Source organism: Canis lupus, chromosome 6, assembly GCF_048164855.1.
Source record: "Canis lupus baileyi chromosome 6, mCanLup2.hap1, whole genome shotgun sequence".
In the NCBI taxonomy this organism is placed as follows: domain Eukaryota; kingdom Metazoa; phylum Chordata; class Mammalia; order Carnivora; family Canidae; genus Canis; species Canis lupus.
The window spans coordinates 8,615,856-8,633,763 of NC_132843.1; the positions used below are offsets into that span (position 1 = coordinate 8,615,856).

Sequence of the window (17,908 nt, forward strand, 5' to 3'; positions counted from 1 at the left end):
TCTATTTGGATTTCAATCCAGCTTTTTAAAATTTTGTATAATATTAACATTGATTTTTCTAAGGGGTGGGTAGAACCAGAAGTGCTTTTAACTCTTCCTGTTCTGGGAACATTTTGATGTTTATATCACTAATACTTAGCATTTTTAATGATAAACACTACCAGGCAGGCAAGACTAGGGTTATACTGCAGTAATCCAAGCACTGTCCTTTCCCCAAAATGTTATCTGTGCTCGCATAAGTAGCAGGGAGGGGGAATTCTCATCCAACCACTGGGTTCCACTCTAATTTCACGCAGTCAGGTGAGCAAGTATGTCAAGATAGTAGTATCCTGATGTGTGCCTGTTGTCACAAAAATATATCACAACTCCAGGAAGTCTTCAGCATAAACCTGTTAAATGGGATGAAAAAAGCACACCACTTCAATAGATCTGTTTTAAATGTTCTCTTTGCTGATGCCTTCTGCCTCCTTTTGTCTCTTTGCCCCAAATCTTTTTTTTAAAAAGATTTTACTTATTTATTCATGAGAGATACAGAGACAGAGGCAGAGATAGAAGCAGGCTCCCTGCAGAGAGCCCCATGCAGGACTCAATCCTAGGACCCAGGAATCAGGACCTGAGCCAAAGGCAGATGCTCAACTGCCAAGCCACCCAGGCAACCGGCCCCAAATCTTTTTCTTAATTGATTAGAGCATAGAACCCAGTTTGTGTGTGTGTGTGTGTGTGTGTGTGTGTGTGTATTTATACATTTCTAGGATCATGGTTCCTAATTCAAAAACTGCATTAGCAGAGGGTTTTACATTTCTTTCTTCAGTTAACATTAAATTATGTTTGTGACCAAAGGACCAGTCTTCACCTGAAAAACAAAAGTTTTAGTTGTGCCTTTATGATAGTCAACAACAAAAGATCATTCGGGAAATTATTGTGGTTAATCATGTTAAAGTACTGCATTTCTTGCTGTAATCAACACACTAATATTTATTTTGCACCTGACAGCTCTTATTTGCATACTAGGCACCTCCACGAAGGAAAGTTACATTAAAAGTCACAAAAAAAAAAAAATGGTCTTCGATTGCCAGCTTTTAAATATAAGCCAAAAATGGATGGATGGATGGATGGATGGACGGACGGACGGATGGATGCATGCGTGCCTGCCAAAAGGAACCAATTCGTAAGTTTCTCTGCGCCCCGGCGGCGGCAAGGCTCCGGGAAAGCCTGGAGCCCCGCGGTGGGACTGTAAGTTCCGTGAGGGCAGGAACTCCTCGGCTCCGGCTTCCCACCCAATCCCCAGCAGCTAGAACACGGTCAGGGAACAATTTGTTCTGGACACTCGCAAAGAATATTCTTTTATTTTGAAGTGGTGCCGGCGGCCGGGCGTGTAGCAAAGTGGAGAGCGGGCAAGGGGCCGCGGAGGGGAGGTCGCCAAACCGCAAGGAGCCGCGGGACGGCGAGGGCTCCGCGGGCGAGGGAGCCCCGGCAAGGTGAGCCGTCCGCGCGGGGAGCCCTCCCCAGGGAGCGAAGGAGAGCAAGCCGCAGCCACCTCCCTCCCACGTGGGAGCCCGGCGGCCGCCCCGCGCCCCCCGCCCCCCGCCCCCCCGGGGAGCCGAGCCCGGAGCCCGGAGCCCGGAGCGAGGCAGGTGCGGCGGGAGCATGCGCGCGGGCCGGCAGGGGAGGCTCCCGCGCCCCCACCCCGCGCGCGCAGCCTCGCGCCCCTCCCGCCCCTCCCGCCGGGCTCCGGGGGCAGCGGCGCCGCAGCCTGGGCCGGCCGAGCTCGCCGCTCCGGTCGCGCCCCGCCGGCCTGTCGCCGAGTCGGCGTTGCGGGCGGCCCGGCTCCGCTCGGGGTAAGGAGGACGCCGCCGCCCGAGCCGTGTGGCCGGGGGCCGCGGGGGGCGCCCGCCGCCGCCGCCGCCGCCGCCGCCGCCGCCGCCAGGGCCGGCCCGGGGCCCCGCGCCCCACCGAGGGGCGTGCGCGTCGCCCGCGGGGAGGCCGGGCCGGGCCGGGCCGGGCCGGGCCGGCGGGGGGCGGCGGCGGTTGGGAGTCGCCCCCGCCCGGCGCCCGCTCTCGCTCTTTCTCTTTCTCTTTCGCCGCCGGGCGCGCGCTGGGCTCCCCGCGCGAGGCGCTGCCCCACTTGTCGCCCACTTCGGACGGGCGAGGCGGGCCCCGCGCGGTGCCGCTCCGGGCTCCGGGCTCCCGGGCCGCTGGGCCGGGGCGGTCGGCGCGGTCGCCCGGGCGGGGAGGCGCCGCGGGCCGAGCGGCCGGGCCGGGACTCGGAGCTCCGAGGCGGCCTCCGGCCCCCGGGCGCCCGGCGGCGGGCGTTTGGCTTTTGTTTCCTCGCGGGGCGGGCGTCCCCGGCCTCCCCGCTCCCCGCTGACAAGTGTCGCGCGCGCTGGGACCCGACCCGGCCGACACCCCCGCGGGCGCCCCCTCCGGCCTCCCGCCGGGCGTCGCGGGTGCTGCCCTCCAAGTTCTGCGGGGCCCCGGCCCCCGCCCCGGCCCCCGCCCCGGCCCCCGCCCCGGCCCGGCCCGAGCGGAGGAAGTGCGCGCCGGGGACGCCTCGCGGGTCGCGGGTCGCGGGCGGCTTAACTAGCTCGGCCCCCGAGCCCGGAACTGCGCGGGGCCGCGGGGAGGCCGCCGCCCTGGGGGCACCTGCGGGCTGGGCGCAAGCCTGCGCTCCCAGGTGGGAGGATGGGGGGGGGGGTGCCCCCTGCCTTTTATATCCCGCCGTCCTAGATTAAAGCCCACGGGATGTACTTTATTTTGTGTATGCCTTTACCCCCTTAGAGGGCTGTTCTGCAACTGTCCACGCCTGGAGGTGGAAACTACGTAAAAGGGACGTCTGGTCATTGGTACTGCTGAGGCCCCAGCGTGTGATAACCCCCGTGAAGTCCGTCAGTCTGGCCACTTTCCTCTGCCGGGGCGTTTGCACGCCCAGGACTCACACCTCGGGGCTCTTGGGTCTCCCGGAGCCCGCTGTTGGAGCTGCCCTGGAAGTTGCACGGGGCAGCCTCCAGTTTGAGTCCTTTGCCTAAATAAGTGTCTCCGGGTGCTCTCGTCCCCTTGAAACAGGTGGAGTCTGTTCTTGATAATAGACCACGCCAGCTTCAATTTCTGCCCATGGTACCCTAGAATCGGGAGAAAGTTTTTTTTTTTTTTTTAAATTTTATTTATTTATTCATTCATGAGCAGAGAGAGAGAGAGGCAGAGGGAGAAGCAGGCTCCATGCAGGGACTCGATCCTGAGTCTCCGGGATCACGCCCTGGGCCAAAGGCAGGCGCTAAACCGCAGAGCCACCCAGGGATCCCATGGGAGAAAAAGGTTTTGAAGAAAGAGATTTCAGGAGCATCCAGGTGGATTGCATTCTGCTATACCCCACAGGGAGTGTAATTGTTAGGTAGGAAAGATGAGCTTAAAACTGCTATTGGTTTATGCAGTCAGGTTGGGAGGTGCATCGATGAGTTTGTATCTCAGGCCGCCCCTGACTTTGGAATTCTTCATTCAACACTTTGTGGGACAGTGTTGGTCTACCTCTATGATGACCTCTCCATCTGCTTTCTGAGAAAGGATATTGGTGGGAGGGTGATCTGGTGAAGATAGAATTAAGGAAAACTAAGGAACTGTCTTAACTTTTACCTTAAGGAGAAGTGTGTTTTTAAGTTCATTATAAGAATTCTAGGTGAGCTCCACCATCTGCCTACGTGTTTCATCGCAATGCTAGGTGATTTGTATCTTTTTAAAAAATTTTATTTATTTATTTTTTAGGTGATTTGTATCTTAAATTACACGTAATTCATCTTTACTTTCCTTAAATTTCAATTGTCATTTGCACAATAAACCATTTACCATATATGTTCATGCATTTGTATGACACACCACTAAAAGGATCTTTTTTTTTTTTTAGTGCATTGAGAGAGAAAACATGCAAACTCAACGTTTGCGAAGGAAATGATATGACAGAAACTAATAAATAGGATTTGAGACTAATAAAACAGTCTAAAATAAAATACCGTTAGTCTGAAACAGAGTGGTCAGAGGGGTTCTGGCAAGGAAATGCTCTTTGGGGTCTGGAGTAATCAGAAAAGAACACAAAGAGAGTTGAGTCTCGGACTGAGTCTTGAGGAGTGGATCTTCCACAGATTGACAGGGTGATGGCAGTAATTGGGGGCCTAAGAGGGAGAAGGGAGTTTCATGCCTCAAAAGAAATAATTTGTTTAGGACTAAGAAAAGTTATTGTAGTGTCCACACTGGGAAATGTTGTAAATGTTTTTCCCACCCGCGCTTACCTTCCCAAACTAGAAACCTTTTATTTTTCACCATCCGGTGTAATTCTTCCTCTACGAAGGCATCCCTGATTTTTGCGCCAGACTTGCTTTCTTGGACTTTTACTTTTCCTGGTTCACCTATAAGTGCATATGTAAAAACAGCTATTTTTTTTTTCTTTCTGATGGCCCAGGCTTTAGATTTTGCCACTTCCTATTTTATTATTTTTTTTTAAAATTGAGATATAGGAATGCCTGAGTGGCTCAGTTGGTTGAGCATCTGCCTTTGGCTCAGGTTGTGATCTTTGGATCCTGAGATCAAGCCCCACGTCAGGTTCCCTCCTTAGCGGGGAGTCTGCTTCTCCCTTTTTGCCTTTCCCCACCACTCACACTCTCTTAAATAGGTAAAATCTTTTTAAAAAAATTGAGATATAATTGACATATTAGTTTCAGGTGTACAGCATGATGATTTGATCTATGATTATTACAATAATTCTAGTTAACATCCATCACCACACAGTTATAACCTTTTTTTCTTGTCAAGAGAACTTTTACAATCTATTGTCTTAGCAACTTTCAAATATACAATATTGTTAACTAGTCCCTACTAATGATAAGTCATCAAAAAAGTTTTATATATTTTTCACAATTAGCTTCTGTTTTTAAGTAATATGTTGTGTAAGGATATGAACAAGTCCTTAGTTCTCTTTTTATTCGGAATATTTTTGCACTGTAGTTATAGCTTTTTAACTTAAATGATAATAACCTTTCAGGCCCGGTATGATACCTAACAAGTGGTTAAGTGCATAGTCAACAGATATTTGTAGGACTAAATCCCTGTGTGAGCGGACAGCTGCTGAGCAGAGGCATGGGGTGATAAAAGCAGCAGTCAGGAACATCATTCTGATTATGAAGGAAGATTTGCAAATGGAAAGCTCTGGAGTTCTTACTTGTGAAGAAGAGGGAGACCTGAAGCCCCTGAGGGAGAGGGCTGTATGGGAAGTACTAGGCCACCCAGTCTGACCAAGGAAGCAGAAGGAGCCCCAGCTTCTCTACTCCCACTCCATTCCTTCATCTGTGTCTTTAGTGCCCCTTCTATAGAGCTGAAGGAGAGTTTGAAAATCACAATTAGATAAGCATTCCTTGTTTCAATCAAGTATTTTAATTTGGAAAGAGTGCTGCTGTGGAAATGGAGAAATTAGCAGGAGAGCCAGGTAGGGGGTTTGAGAGTAGGGTGGGACGGATAAGTTCAGTTTTTAAAATACTGATGAAAGAGACACTAAAGTGGTGGGTCTGGAGACAGGAACTCTGATGTTAGGCCAAGAGAAAGCCAGCCGGGAAATATTCAGCTGGAATGGGGGTGGCAGTAAAAATCATGAGACAGTGGAGGGGAGAGCAGGTCCGTGACTAGGGGCTACATCTAGAGATGGTGTCATTGAGAGAAACCAAGAAATGGTCAGAAGGAGGAGGAAAACCAGGCATTGTAGTAATAGGGAAGCCAATGGAAAAGGTTCCACAGGAAACTCCGTGTTAAGTCTCGTCTATTGCTGATGAAAAACCAAACGGAAGGTGTGGTTGAAGTTGGCTGGCAAGAGGTGATCTCAGTGGTAAGGCTTAAGTATGAGCTGTCAGTAATGTTTGCTCTGGGTTTTAGGTATGTAGATGTCTCCTTAATTTGAACAGTGTTTTGTAGTTTCCAAAGCATTTCTGCCTTGTAGTATTGGTAAACATTTTGAGCATAGTTTATTAATTAAAGCGACATACCTCCAAGTGAAAAACCGTTTAGATTTATTAAAAAACCAAGGGGGGGGGGGATCCCTGGGTGGCGCAGTGGTTTGGCGCCTGCCTTTGGCCCAGGGCGCGATCCTGGAGACCCGGGATCGAATCCCACGTCAGGCTCCCGGTGCATGGAGCCTGCTTCTCCCTCTGCCTATGTCTCTGCCTCTCTCTCTCTCTCTCTGTAACTATCATAAATAAATAAATAAATTAATTAATTAAATGATAAAAAAAAAAACCAAGGGGGCTGTTCACATACTCTGACACAAGTAGTATAAATATAGATAAGATCTTGTATTTTAGCAAAATAAAGCAAAAACAATGAATTAGAACATACTCGGGCAAAATGAAACTCTTCGGTTCATTCACGCATGTGACATTATCTTTTGTTTAAACATTTGCACTACTTTTTTTTTCTTTTATAAAGTAGTGCCTTAGAAGAATTTATCTCTGTTTTTATTTTGCAAATACGAAAAAAGTTCTCCACAGTAGCAATGGAAAAATGAGACGTTTACTCTGATCCTGTCAGCCGTCCGGGCTCTGCTCCCCTAGTCTGTGTGTGTCTTTTGGGGAAGATGTCACTGCATTAGGGCCCCAGCTCAGTGTCACCTGCTGAACCTTTCTTCATTTTGTATTGATTTCAGCTCACGTGTGAAGTGTTCTCTTAACGAAGCTAGACATTGTAGAGAATGCTTATGCATCTCTCATGAAGATGGCCTTAAATGATGAAAGTGTGGTCACTGCCACAATTAATAATTGATTAATAAATTGTTTGGAAAGTATCAGGTGTGGGATGTGGGCAGTGAAGCAGAAGTGCATGCATCTTTCTTTGTCATCGTGACTGGCTAGAGAGAACTTATTTAACTAGAAGGACGGATGGATAATACAGTACTTTCATACGCTGTGTTTTGGTGTGTAAACTATTATGATAGCTTTTAGGATTATGATAGCTTTTTAGATTAAATCATTGTTGCCCTACTCCCTGTCCTTTTGAGGGAGGGATGAATTAAGGAACTCAGATGGGAGCAAGGCATTTTTGCTGGGTATCCACTTTGTGTCAGTTGCCTGCTATGTGTATGGGATGGCTGATTCAGACATAACTCCTGCTTTTTTGGAACGTATAGTCAAGTGGGGAGATAGATATTAAGCAACCTTTGGCAAACTTCCAAGAGTACTATGAGAAGGACCAACAGGAGTGCCTAATAGGGTTTGTGAGTCACAAAAGTCCTCTGTAAGGATAAGTAGCCACTACTGGGTAGGGAGTGGGGCAAAAAGAAGTTCAGGCAGAGGTAAGGACATGTGTGAAGCTCCCCACGGCGGGAAGAGCTCATGCACTGAAGGAAGAACAAGGGAGAGCTGCTGACTGGGTGGGAGAGCAGGTGATGGGTTGTTAAGGCCAGAGCATGTCCAGGCCTCCTCCTGCCCATGGAGGCCATGCTGAGGATCATGCATTCTATTTTTCTTGCCATGGGAAGAGTTTGCAGAGTCTGAGCAGGATGTGACATGATCTGCATTCTACCTGGTGACACCCAGCCAGGCGGCCATCTACAGGATATTGTGCAGGTGGCAAAACCAATTAGGACACCACTGCAGTGTCCAGGTGGGAGTCTTGGGGCTTGGACCAGGCAGGTACAGATGGAGATGGGTAGAAATGGGAGGACTTCAGGAGTATTTTGATGGTAGAATTTATAAAATTTTTGGTAGATTAAAGAGTTAAGGGAAAGTAATCCAAGATTATTCTTCTGATCTTTAACATGAGAAACTGGGTGAATTTTAATAGATGTGGAAGACTGGTGAGAAGCAGACTTGGTAACTTTGCTTTGACCATTTTTTCCAGTGAAAGACCTACTGGATATGAAGTATTTTTAGGGAGATAACTCAATGTCCTTGTGAGATATGTCATTTATCCAGCACTGTGCTGGCTGGGCACATGGTTTTGGAGTTTAGCAAATGTGGGCTTTCTTTTCCCTCTTCTGTGGCTGTGGGCTTTTTGTATTCTGCTTAGCTCACACCAGACCTAATGGACCTCCTGAATTTGAATAGCCAATCTGTCTGCAAATGGGCACATGCATCCAAATACGTGTAGTCTTAGGAGGCTGCCATCAAGCAGCTTTGGTCATAGCATTTTCAGTCCTGACCAAGGAAGTCTAAAATTACTTGATGCACCACACGGACCATTTATTACTCAATTTCCTTATACCTTGGTGTGCCAAGACTGATTCTGTAACTGGGAGACTCGCCAAGGCCCTGAAAGCTCTCTGGTCTTGCAACTACAAGCCGTTGCTAACCTTCATGGTTCCTTCTTTTGTGAGTACATCTGACTTAAAGATGATACTTTCTTGAGTGATAGCATTTAAACAATTGCTTCTGGTTATTATTATTTTTGTAATTTCTTTCTAAATAAAAACCATGGAGCAGAGGATAGATATGATTCCAGGCCCCTATAAAGGGATTCGAGTTAACACTGAGGCCCAGTGCATAGATGAGTGTATATTCTGCCCTTGGCTTTGGTTGTCCAGATCTGGCCATGCATGAGAAACTGGGTGAACTTCAGGAGGTGGGGAAGACTGGTAGGAAGCAGACCTGGTAGCTTTGCTTTGATAATTTTTCCAGTGAAGGGCCCACTAGCCTATAGACTGTTTTTAGGGTGACAACTTGATGTGGGTTGTGTTATGTATCATGCGTATACTGACTTGGTGCTCTCTGGTGAATGGAATTAAGACCTAAATCCAGGGGCACCAGTTTGGACCTGGAAAGGGGCTAGTAGATAAGGGAACTGAGTGAAGCAGACAGATAGAAGAAAACTCGTAACGTGCTCTTGATTTCACTTCTATTTTCTCACCTTTGAAAACTGGGCATAGGTACTTGTCTACTGTAGGAAGTTCTTTAAGTCCAAGGGCAGTGGGAAGAGAGAAAAATCCCCTCTGTGTTGTGGAAACAGTAGGGAGTAGCCTTCTGTGGTCTAAAGGGGTAGTAACCATTATTAAAAACAAAACAGCAACCACCAAAAATCCTCAGATTGGAAATCTTCACTTTTAAAAATGTGAAACCTCCCTATTTAAAAATACTGGCTCACACCTTTTAGGACACTGCTGAGGTAGACCGTATATTTGCAGAGCAGATGCAGTCATGGGCTGCCATTTTGCAGTCTCTGACTTGTGGGGTCACCTCTGTGTCTCCACTTAATCATTTTGCTTTTCTTATTTATCATGATGGAGAATATCAGTTCCACTGATTCCTCCCATCGAAGCCTGCCTTGATTAAATCTGGGAGTGAGGAGTGGGCAGCTGGGCCCAGCCCTGTTACTCTGTATGGCACATACTTTTGTAGGGGGGCTAGAGTTATCAAAATTTGGGTCGAACCTAGACTTTTTAAAGCTTTCAGTCATGTTTCTGTGGAGTTTTTTTCATATGTCTCCATCGTTAAAACCTGTCTTCCCCACCAATTGTCTAAGAGTTTGTGTAACCTAAGGACACTACTTTCTATGATTGGAGGGGGACAATGTCTGCTCTCGCTCGTGGACTTTTGCCCATTTGTACCTGTCTTTCTTGTGGCTGTGAATTTTCCTGCTCCAAGAAGCCTCCAATTCTCCCTAAAACTGGATCGCCCCCATTCCCCTGTGCTTTCCTATATACAACATGCTATTTTATGTACTCTGAAGGATGGAGCTTTACTTTTCTGTGTTTTCCAGGGAACTTTTTGGATTCAGTTCACCATGTTTTTCTAAAGCCTAGCAATTTCCTGACACACATCAGAGACCAATAAATGAAAGTTGAATGATTTTAAGTCAATTAATGACAGGATCTTATAGGAAAGAAGTTCCATAAAATCCTTAGCATTTTGAGATTCTGTTGAGTGACTAGCTAAGACTTTGAGTTTGATTGAAAATGTAAGCACTGACCTTTCAGCCACTCATATTATTATTATTATTATTATTATTATTATCACATATCAAAGGGAATGTAGAGGTTCTTCTTCTTTTGCTTTATGGCAAAGAATATTCTTTTTAATTTTTTTTTTTATTTATGATAGTCACAGAGAGAAAGAGAGAGGCAGAGACACAGGCAGAGGGAGAAGCAGGCTCCATGCACCGGGAGCCTGATGTGGGATTCGATCCCAGGTCTCCAGGATCGCACCCTGGGCCAAAGGCAGGCGCCAAACCGCTGTGCCACCCAGGGATCCCAAGAATATTCTTTTTTTAAAAAGATTTATTTATTTATTTATGATAGACATAGAGAGAGAGAGAGAGGCAGAGACACAGGAGAAGGGAGGAGCAGGCTCCATGCCGGGAGCCCAACGTGGGACTCCATCCCGGGACTCCAGGATCGCGCCCTGGGCCAAAGGCAAGCGCTAAACTGCTGAGCCACCCAGGGATCCCCAAGAATATTCTTTAATTCCCTATCATTATACCCTTTAGTCCTGGTCCTGGACATCATCAAGGTAAATTATTACAGATGCCAGAATAGTACTTCCAAATCTATGTTTCATGCACTCAATTTCTGAGGATGGTTAGAACAAAGATTTTTTTCTTCTTTTTCTTCTAAAACTGTGAGCCTGCTGTGATTTTATTTCAAGAAGATAATGTGGATGTTTCTCCAGCAGCTAAACATATACAGTTGAGCTTAGAACAGGAATTGTTAGGGCACACAGGCCAAGAATTTGAGAAGTCTTGACCAGCACAGGAGAACACCTTTTTGCTAAGTTCACTTGGAAGAATCCAAGGCTTATGAGTGATTTTCAAGTTGATAGACTTCTGTATAGGACCACAAGTATATTTCATTTGTTTTGTTAATTGTTGCAGATATTTGGGACTTTTAAGAAAGATAGTAGGGTAAGTTACTACCTTGCTGGGTTCTGCACCCCATGTAAATTAGCAGGTGCTGGTTGGCTGTCTTGGGTGTAGACCCTGTATGTAGCACAGCTGTGTCTTCACTTGCGGCTGTTGCCATCTCTGTGTTTTGTGTGAATGAGGATCCTCAGCCATTTTCCTGCAGTCAGTCATTAGTAATTGTTAGGGCCACTTTATTCTTCTACTGTGAGGACAAGGAGAATATCATTGTCAGTCTTTTCAGAACCGGCTGGCCTCTGTGTTCAAAACAAACAATGCCATTGCTGCAGAGGAGATGGTGAGGAAGAAGAAAGGAAGCTGTGGAGGATACAGTTATGCAGTAATTACCAATGCAATGCACAAAGTGTAAGGCGAGTATCATGGTTTTAAATTGTGCTTATGTCCAAATAAGTTGTCTTTCAAGTTTTAAGAAGTTTCAGTTCAGAGTAGCTGTAACTTCTGTCATAGACTGACTATATAGCATATATATATATGCATATATATGCCTATATATGTGTGTGTGTGTATATATATATATATATATATATATATATAGCTTATGTATAAATCTTTTGCTCTTCCTTATTTAATAATGTAGACTCAGCATTTTTTTGAATTTTAGAGAGTCTGGAAGTCGTTTAATTCAGATTTTTCCCAGTCCCTATTATAAACAGGTGGCTAGCCTGCGCTCTGTAGGATGTTTATCAGCAGCATCCCTGGCCTCTACCCACTAGATGTCTGTAGCACTGCCTCCCACTTAGTTGTGATTTGTGACATTTCCAAATGTCCCCTGAGGAGAGGACAAAGAGGGCAGGAATCACCCCTGGCTGAGAACTGCTTACCCAGTTCAGCCTGTTTTGTAGATGACACTTCAGAGGTCCAGTTGTACTAAGCAGTATGCCCCAGGTCAGAAGTCACTATGTAGGAATATGAATTTAAAAACAAATTATCTAACTTGAAGAAACTTCTTATCAATTCAAAACTCATTTTTCTCTTGTAAAAAACTGGTTATTATGACAGTCCCTATTGATTCGGTCTTGCCACGACTAGCCAAATACAGCTGCCACTGCTGCTAATCAAACTGTGGCAAAGAAATAAATTATAAATAGCACTTCAGAAGCTAAAACAAGTTGTAAAGTAATTGAAATATTACCACATTGATAAGTAAATGTATAAAATTACTTGGTTTTGAGCTCTGTCTTCTTATGGCTCTATGTTATTTACCCATTTCATGAATTTTCACTAGTAACAAAGATAAAAAATTTTGTCATGTATATTTCTATTCCGAACCCCTTATTGCAGGGAGGCCAAAATGAAAGCCCAGTGAAAGACCTGATTTACTCAGGTTCATCCACCTGAGTAACGGCAGAGTCAGAATCTTGGCCTTCCTGAGCTCCAGCTCAGGCTGTTTTCTATTCTAGCATGTCAACTTCTGTTTTTGTAGCCAGGTTTTGCAGTAACATTGTGTTCAATAGCTTGGCAAATCTTATTCTACAGTAATAATTAATCCTTTGTGTGCTTGCACAGTTGGGAATTATGAGCCAGTAATATAAATATCTGCTAAGTAAGAGTACCCTCATTCATTCCATAAACGTTTATTTAGTGTCTGCTTTGGCCAAGGATGTGCTAGGCTGTGGAATGTGAGGGATATGAAGAGTCAGATGTTAAGATGCTGGTCCTGTGCCCAGGAAACTCACAACCAGAGACACATTCAAATTTGAGGCTTTTGTGTATCACATTAGAGAAGATGCACTGATTTATTCATGTATTTATTCATTTAGCTGCACTTTTGAGTACCTGCTGCATGCCATGCCCATGCCTGGCACTGGGTACCATGTCCTTTGAGTCCAGGAAATATCCAGAATAAAGCTAAGAGGGGATGGTGTCTGCTGATGAGTGGGCCCTCAGATTCTACTACAAGAGAGGCGTGAAAAATATCAGTGCCTTTGCTGACAAGGGAGTGACTGTGCTTCTAAAAGTTAGCGAGAGGGAGAATATCTTTGTCCAGTCCATAGCTGACAGGCATTATTGTTCTGCTCCACAGATGGTGCATAGAAGCGAATTGTGGAAGGTCACACAGTGGCAGGGCTGAGTTACTACCTTCATTGCCAGTTCTAGTCATTGTCAGCTAGATCATATAGCACTCCCTCCAGAGACCAGGTGTTAGAGAAGGAAGAAGAAGTCCAAGGTTTTAATCAACCCCTTGTAGGGATGACTAATGTCTTTAGGGTTGTGTTATTTCTAAATTGTTTATGTGGCTACTGTTGACATATGGCACAAAAGAAGAAAGAGTTCATTTTTTTGGAAATTGGAAACTCTCTGTCCTCCTCTTTGAATGTTCTCACTGAATGTTATATCACAAGTGAAGATGATAAATTCACCAATATATATACACTTCTGCATGAGCATTAAAAACTTCTCCAGGTGAAGTCACTAAAAATATCAGTCAAAGCCAAACATAAAAAAGAAGTAGTTTATAAATTATTTTGAGAGATTATTTAATTCACTCCCTTCTTTAAATGTTATCCAATCTACTTCAGAGTTTCTGTAATGGATATTCTTATGGCTGAACAAAGGCACAGGTCCCTTTTGTATCCCTCCATAGGATCGCATTTTCCTATAGGCAATGAAGGCCTTTCTTTTAAGACTAAAAGTGAAGAAATATTTATTTATTTATTTATTTATTTATTTATTTATTTATTTATTTATTTATTTATTTAAGATTTATTTGTTAGAGAGAGGGCAGGCAGTGGAGAGTGGTAGAGGGAGAGAAATCCCCAAGCGGACTTCCTCCCTGGGCATGGAGTAGGGGGAGGAGGGGGGACTCTGCCTCAGGACCCTGAGATCATGACCTGAGCTGAAGTCAGGAGTTAAGACACTCAGCCAACTGAGCCACCCAGGCACCTTTAAAGATGGAAAGGCAAATTGAGTTTTTAAAGTTTCTGCTTTGTTCACAGAGTTTGCACTTAACTCCCACCCCTGGCCAGGCATAAAGTAAATGTTTAAGTAAATGGCTTAGGGTGTACCTGTCACCAGTATTCCTTTTTCCCTTGTTTGTTGAACTTGATAGGAAGAACCATGGTCAAAGAATACTTACAAATGTTTTGGGGTCAAGGGTTCCAACTTACCAACCCTTTGATAATGTATATTTGTAACATCCCTCGTGTAGTATCTTGAAATGAAATTATTAGGTAAATAATTTACGTTCACATACTTTCAAAAAAAAAGTTGATGTGATGTTCATATGTAATAAAATGGGAGAAATAACTGGAAGATAATTTATAATTAAATGATGTGCCAAATGTTTGGACAGGATTAGTCTAGGAAATAAAATGAAGTAGTTGGATGGCTTGTATTATATGTAACTTCACCAATAAACGTGCTGATGGTGAGGTGAGGGAGCACCTGGCCACAGTCAAGCCTCAGACTCTTGGTTTCCGCTCAGGTCCTGATCTCAGGGTCCTAAAGGTGAGTCCTGTGCTGGGCTCTACACTCAGAGAGTAGTTTGCTTGAGATTCTCTCTCCCCCTCCCCTGACCCTCTCTGCTGTACTGTCTCTCTATCAAATAAATAAATCTTAAAAAAAAAATGCTGACGGGGGATTGTATCAGGGAATGGGAGTCTTTGAAGAGTTTTGTGCTTAAATAACATTATCTTCTGAAATGGTGAAAATATTTGCCAAAGTTCTGCTTGAAACAAAGTAAAACCTTTCTTCAGTTTGCAGAGTTGAATTCCTGGGAAAGGCAAGGACATTATTAAAGCCATTGCAAAAAAGTACTTTTGGATTATATGTAAAATGAAATTAAGCTCCATGTTTAGAGAAACCTAAGTAGATTTTGCATATACATGAATGTCAAGGGAGAGAGTCTCACCTTTTAAAAGTGAGAGCCTTTGTAGTACACTATTTCTTTCTTTTTTTTTTTTTTAAGGAATTGAGAAAGAAAATTAGTTTTGGTATATGGGGTTTACCCCTGTATGGTTTGGCTTTAAGAGTCCTGGATGCAAACGGTTTGTTCTACTCATTTGTACCTTACCTACCTCTTATAAGCTGCCTTCTTGCCCATGCAGCTGTTGCTTGGAGTATGTTTTGAGGTTTGGGGGAAGTGGGGGTGGGATTAGATTCCAGCGCACATTCTCACAGCTTGAATGTGGTGTAAGAAACCACAAGAGGGACTTAAATTTCTACAAAGTAATATTTTAATAGTGTTTGACACCTAGTCAAAATTCTGAGAATGAAATATATATGTAAAATGATTATGCAATGATATATATAAGTAGTACTTGTAAGGATGAAAAATTAGTATATGCCATGTACTCATATACACTCAAACACTTCCACACACATGCATGCATTGGACAATTTTGGGTTTATTGCTTTTTTTTTCCTTTTTTGGGGGGTTTATTGTTGATTTGGTAATCCTTACTGTACAAAGGCATATTCCACCTACATTCAGTTTGCTTGCGACTGTATAGAATCAGATATAGTGTAAGATTGCATTGAAAGGTGGTGTGTGTGATCTTATGAAATCTTTTTCTAATGATACAAACTAGAGGTGAGAGTAGGTTAACACATCTGGTAACCTACAAATTAAAATTATGTCCTGGTCTGACAATGCCAACAGGGGCACATTATAGAGTATTAGCTTCTGACATTCAACAGTGAGGATGGGGACTGTAGAAATCTGAGGGGGGTGGCATTGTGGGGTTAGCCTCTTTGACTGTCTGCATTGATACTGTTAAAAGCTTGGTGCCTCTCTGAATCTATCTGCACTTAGGATTTTTTTTGTTGTTGAGAGAGAGAGAGAGAGAGAGAGAGAGAGAGAGAGAGAGGCAGAGACACAGGCAGAGGGAGAAGCAGGCTCCATGCAGGGAGCCCGACCTGGGACTGGATCCCGGGTCCGCAGGACCACACCCTGGGCTGTAGGCGGCGCTAAACCGCTGTGCCACCGTGGCTGCCCCTATCAGCACTTAGGAGATGTGTATTGATTTTGGAGGTGAGCATTATGTCATTTAAAAAAAAAAATTTGCATTATGTCATTTTCTTGATTATTACCTGTATATGCAGAGCTTTTTGGTAAGCTTCCCAAGTAGTTTACAAAACTCAGACCCACAGTTTTTTATTTTTTTATTTTTAATTTTTAATTTAAAGATTTCACCTACTTAGTTGACAGAGAGCAAAGGAGAGAGAGAGCACCAGCAGGGGCAGAGGGAGAAGCAGACCCCTTGCTGAGCAGGGAGTGCGACATAGGGATCAGTCCCAGGACCCTGGGATCATGACCTGAGCTGAAGGCAGATGCTTAACTGACTGAGCCACCCAAGTGCCTCCAGATCTAGAGGTATTATAGTAACTCTTCTTTGATATCATCTGTGGCTTTTCTTTCACCTTTTTTTTTTTTTTTTTGGTCTCTTGTTTTATTCTAGAGGCCAAGTGTAGAGACACCTGGGCAGCATGTATCCTGTGGTTTGTCAGTTAATATGGATTTACAGCTAGACCAGAGATAAAAGAGGGAGAGAAAGTTGGCATATTAAATTGTTTAAGATTCACTTTTGAGTTTTGGAAGTTTTATGATAGTTTAACTTTTGATAGACTTAATGTGAAAGAATGAGAAAGGCCATGATGCAGAACATCTTAACTTGGGTTAGTTTCTCCCTACATTTATTTTGAGCACTAAACTAAATGGTGTCTTTTAAAAGTTTATTTGGCATTTCTTTAGTATTTTATACTTTTATTTTTTAATTTTTATTTACCTATGAGAGAGAGAGAGAGAGAGAGAGGCAGAGACACAGGCAGAGGGAGAAGCAGGCTCCATGCACCGGGAGCCCGACGTGGGATTTGATCCCGGGTCCCTAGGATCGCGCCCTGGGCCAAAGGCAGGTGCTAAACTGCTGCGCCACCCAGGGATCCCATATTTTTTTTTATACTTTTAGAACGTATCTATATTGATTTCAGTTATTACTGTTTTTTTTTTTTTATGATAGTCACATAGAGGAGAGAGAGAGAGAGAGAGGCAAAGACATAGGCAGAGGGAGAAGCAGGCTCCATGCACCGGGAGCCTGACATGGGATTCGATCCCGGGTCTCCAGGATCGCGCCCTGGGCCAAAGGCAGGCGCCAAACCGCTGCGCCACCCAGGGATCCCCAGTTATTACTGTTTTTAAACATGTGCTGATACTGCTACATGGTAATTTCTCAAGGTCAAGTTACTAGTGGCAGTAAACTCCTAGTCAGAGTATGTAAGATATCTGTCTTTGTCTTTATTTAAATTTTTTTAGTTGAATAAAAACATTGTTTTACAGGACATCAGCTACTCAGAGGTTCCGTAATAGAAGTGATGGTTTTGTGAGGAAACTAAAATGCTTAGTATTCTGAGTATCTTAAAGTGTCATATGAAGAAAATTAATATGAAAAGTCTTCCTAAGATTAGATGAATAAAATTTATTGTTAATTTCCCATTAGCTCTTTTACCTAAGAGTTACTAGAATTTGTTACTTTCTAAGGTGTAAGTATTGCAAAACCTGACATTTTGCTAGCTTTTGTGACGATGGCAACTGCTGAGCTTTCTTTGCTGAATTATATCCAGTCAGTTGAGATAAAAATGAATTGGAAATAAATGGTTATGGCTTAAGATTAACATGCCGTGAAAAACCCCTTCAGAACAAAGCTGCTTATACAGTTAGGTGGCACTGTTTCCTTTTTCTTTTCAAAGGCTTAACTAAGTGTAATTAAAATATAAAGAGGTTTCATGTGGCCTTATTTGGATCTAGCTAGATTAAAAACAAATAGGAAAAGTATATTAGAAAGCAGTTTGAGGTGAAGATCCAGCCCCCATCTGTTACTGAAATGTATCTTCCAGCCCAGAGTCAGAAAGCAACTGGTAGCTGCTGAGCAAATGTTGGGGTGCTGTCTAGGACTGCATAGGGCAGGCTTCAAGGGCTGGGCACCTCTGTGTCTTCTGAGGCCAGGAGAGTCACTCAAAGTAGGTGAAGTGGCTCACAGGGCACTGGTGCCCTTTGGGAGTTTGAGTTCTTTGCTTGTTTCAAAGTCAGAAATCC

General features: G+C 44.2%; 1 protein-coding gene across 14 annotated transcripts in view; it reads left to right on the plus strand.

The window, feature by feature from the left end:
- L3MBTL4 (L3MBTL histone methyl-lysine binding protein 4) overlaps positions 1-17,908 on the plus strand; it is a 492,268-nt gene that overhangs the window by 28,849 nt on the left and 445,511 nt on the right. The window contains exon 1 of one of the 14 annotated variants that reach the window (XM_072828791.1): positions 1,357-1,478. The exons of 10 other annotated variants lie outside the window; for them this stretch is intronic. The gene's annotated coding sequence lies outside the window, so the exon portion shown is untranslated. Of the gene's footprint in view, positions 1-1,356; positions 1,479-1,726; positions 1,839-17,908 lie in introns of those variants that run through there. 3 more of the 14 variants (XM_072828797.1, XM_072828795.1, XM_072828788.1) reach the window with 3 other exon arrangements.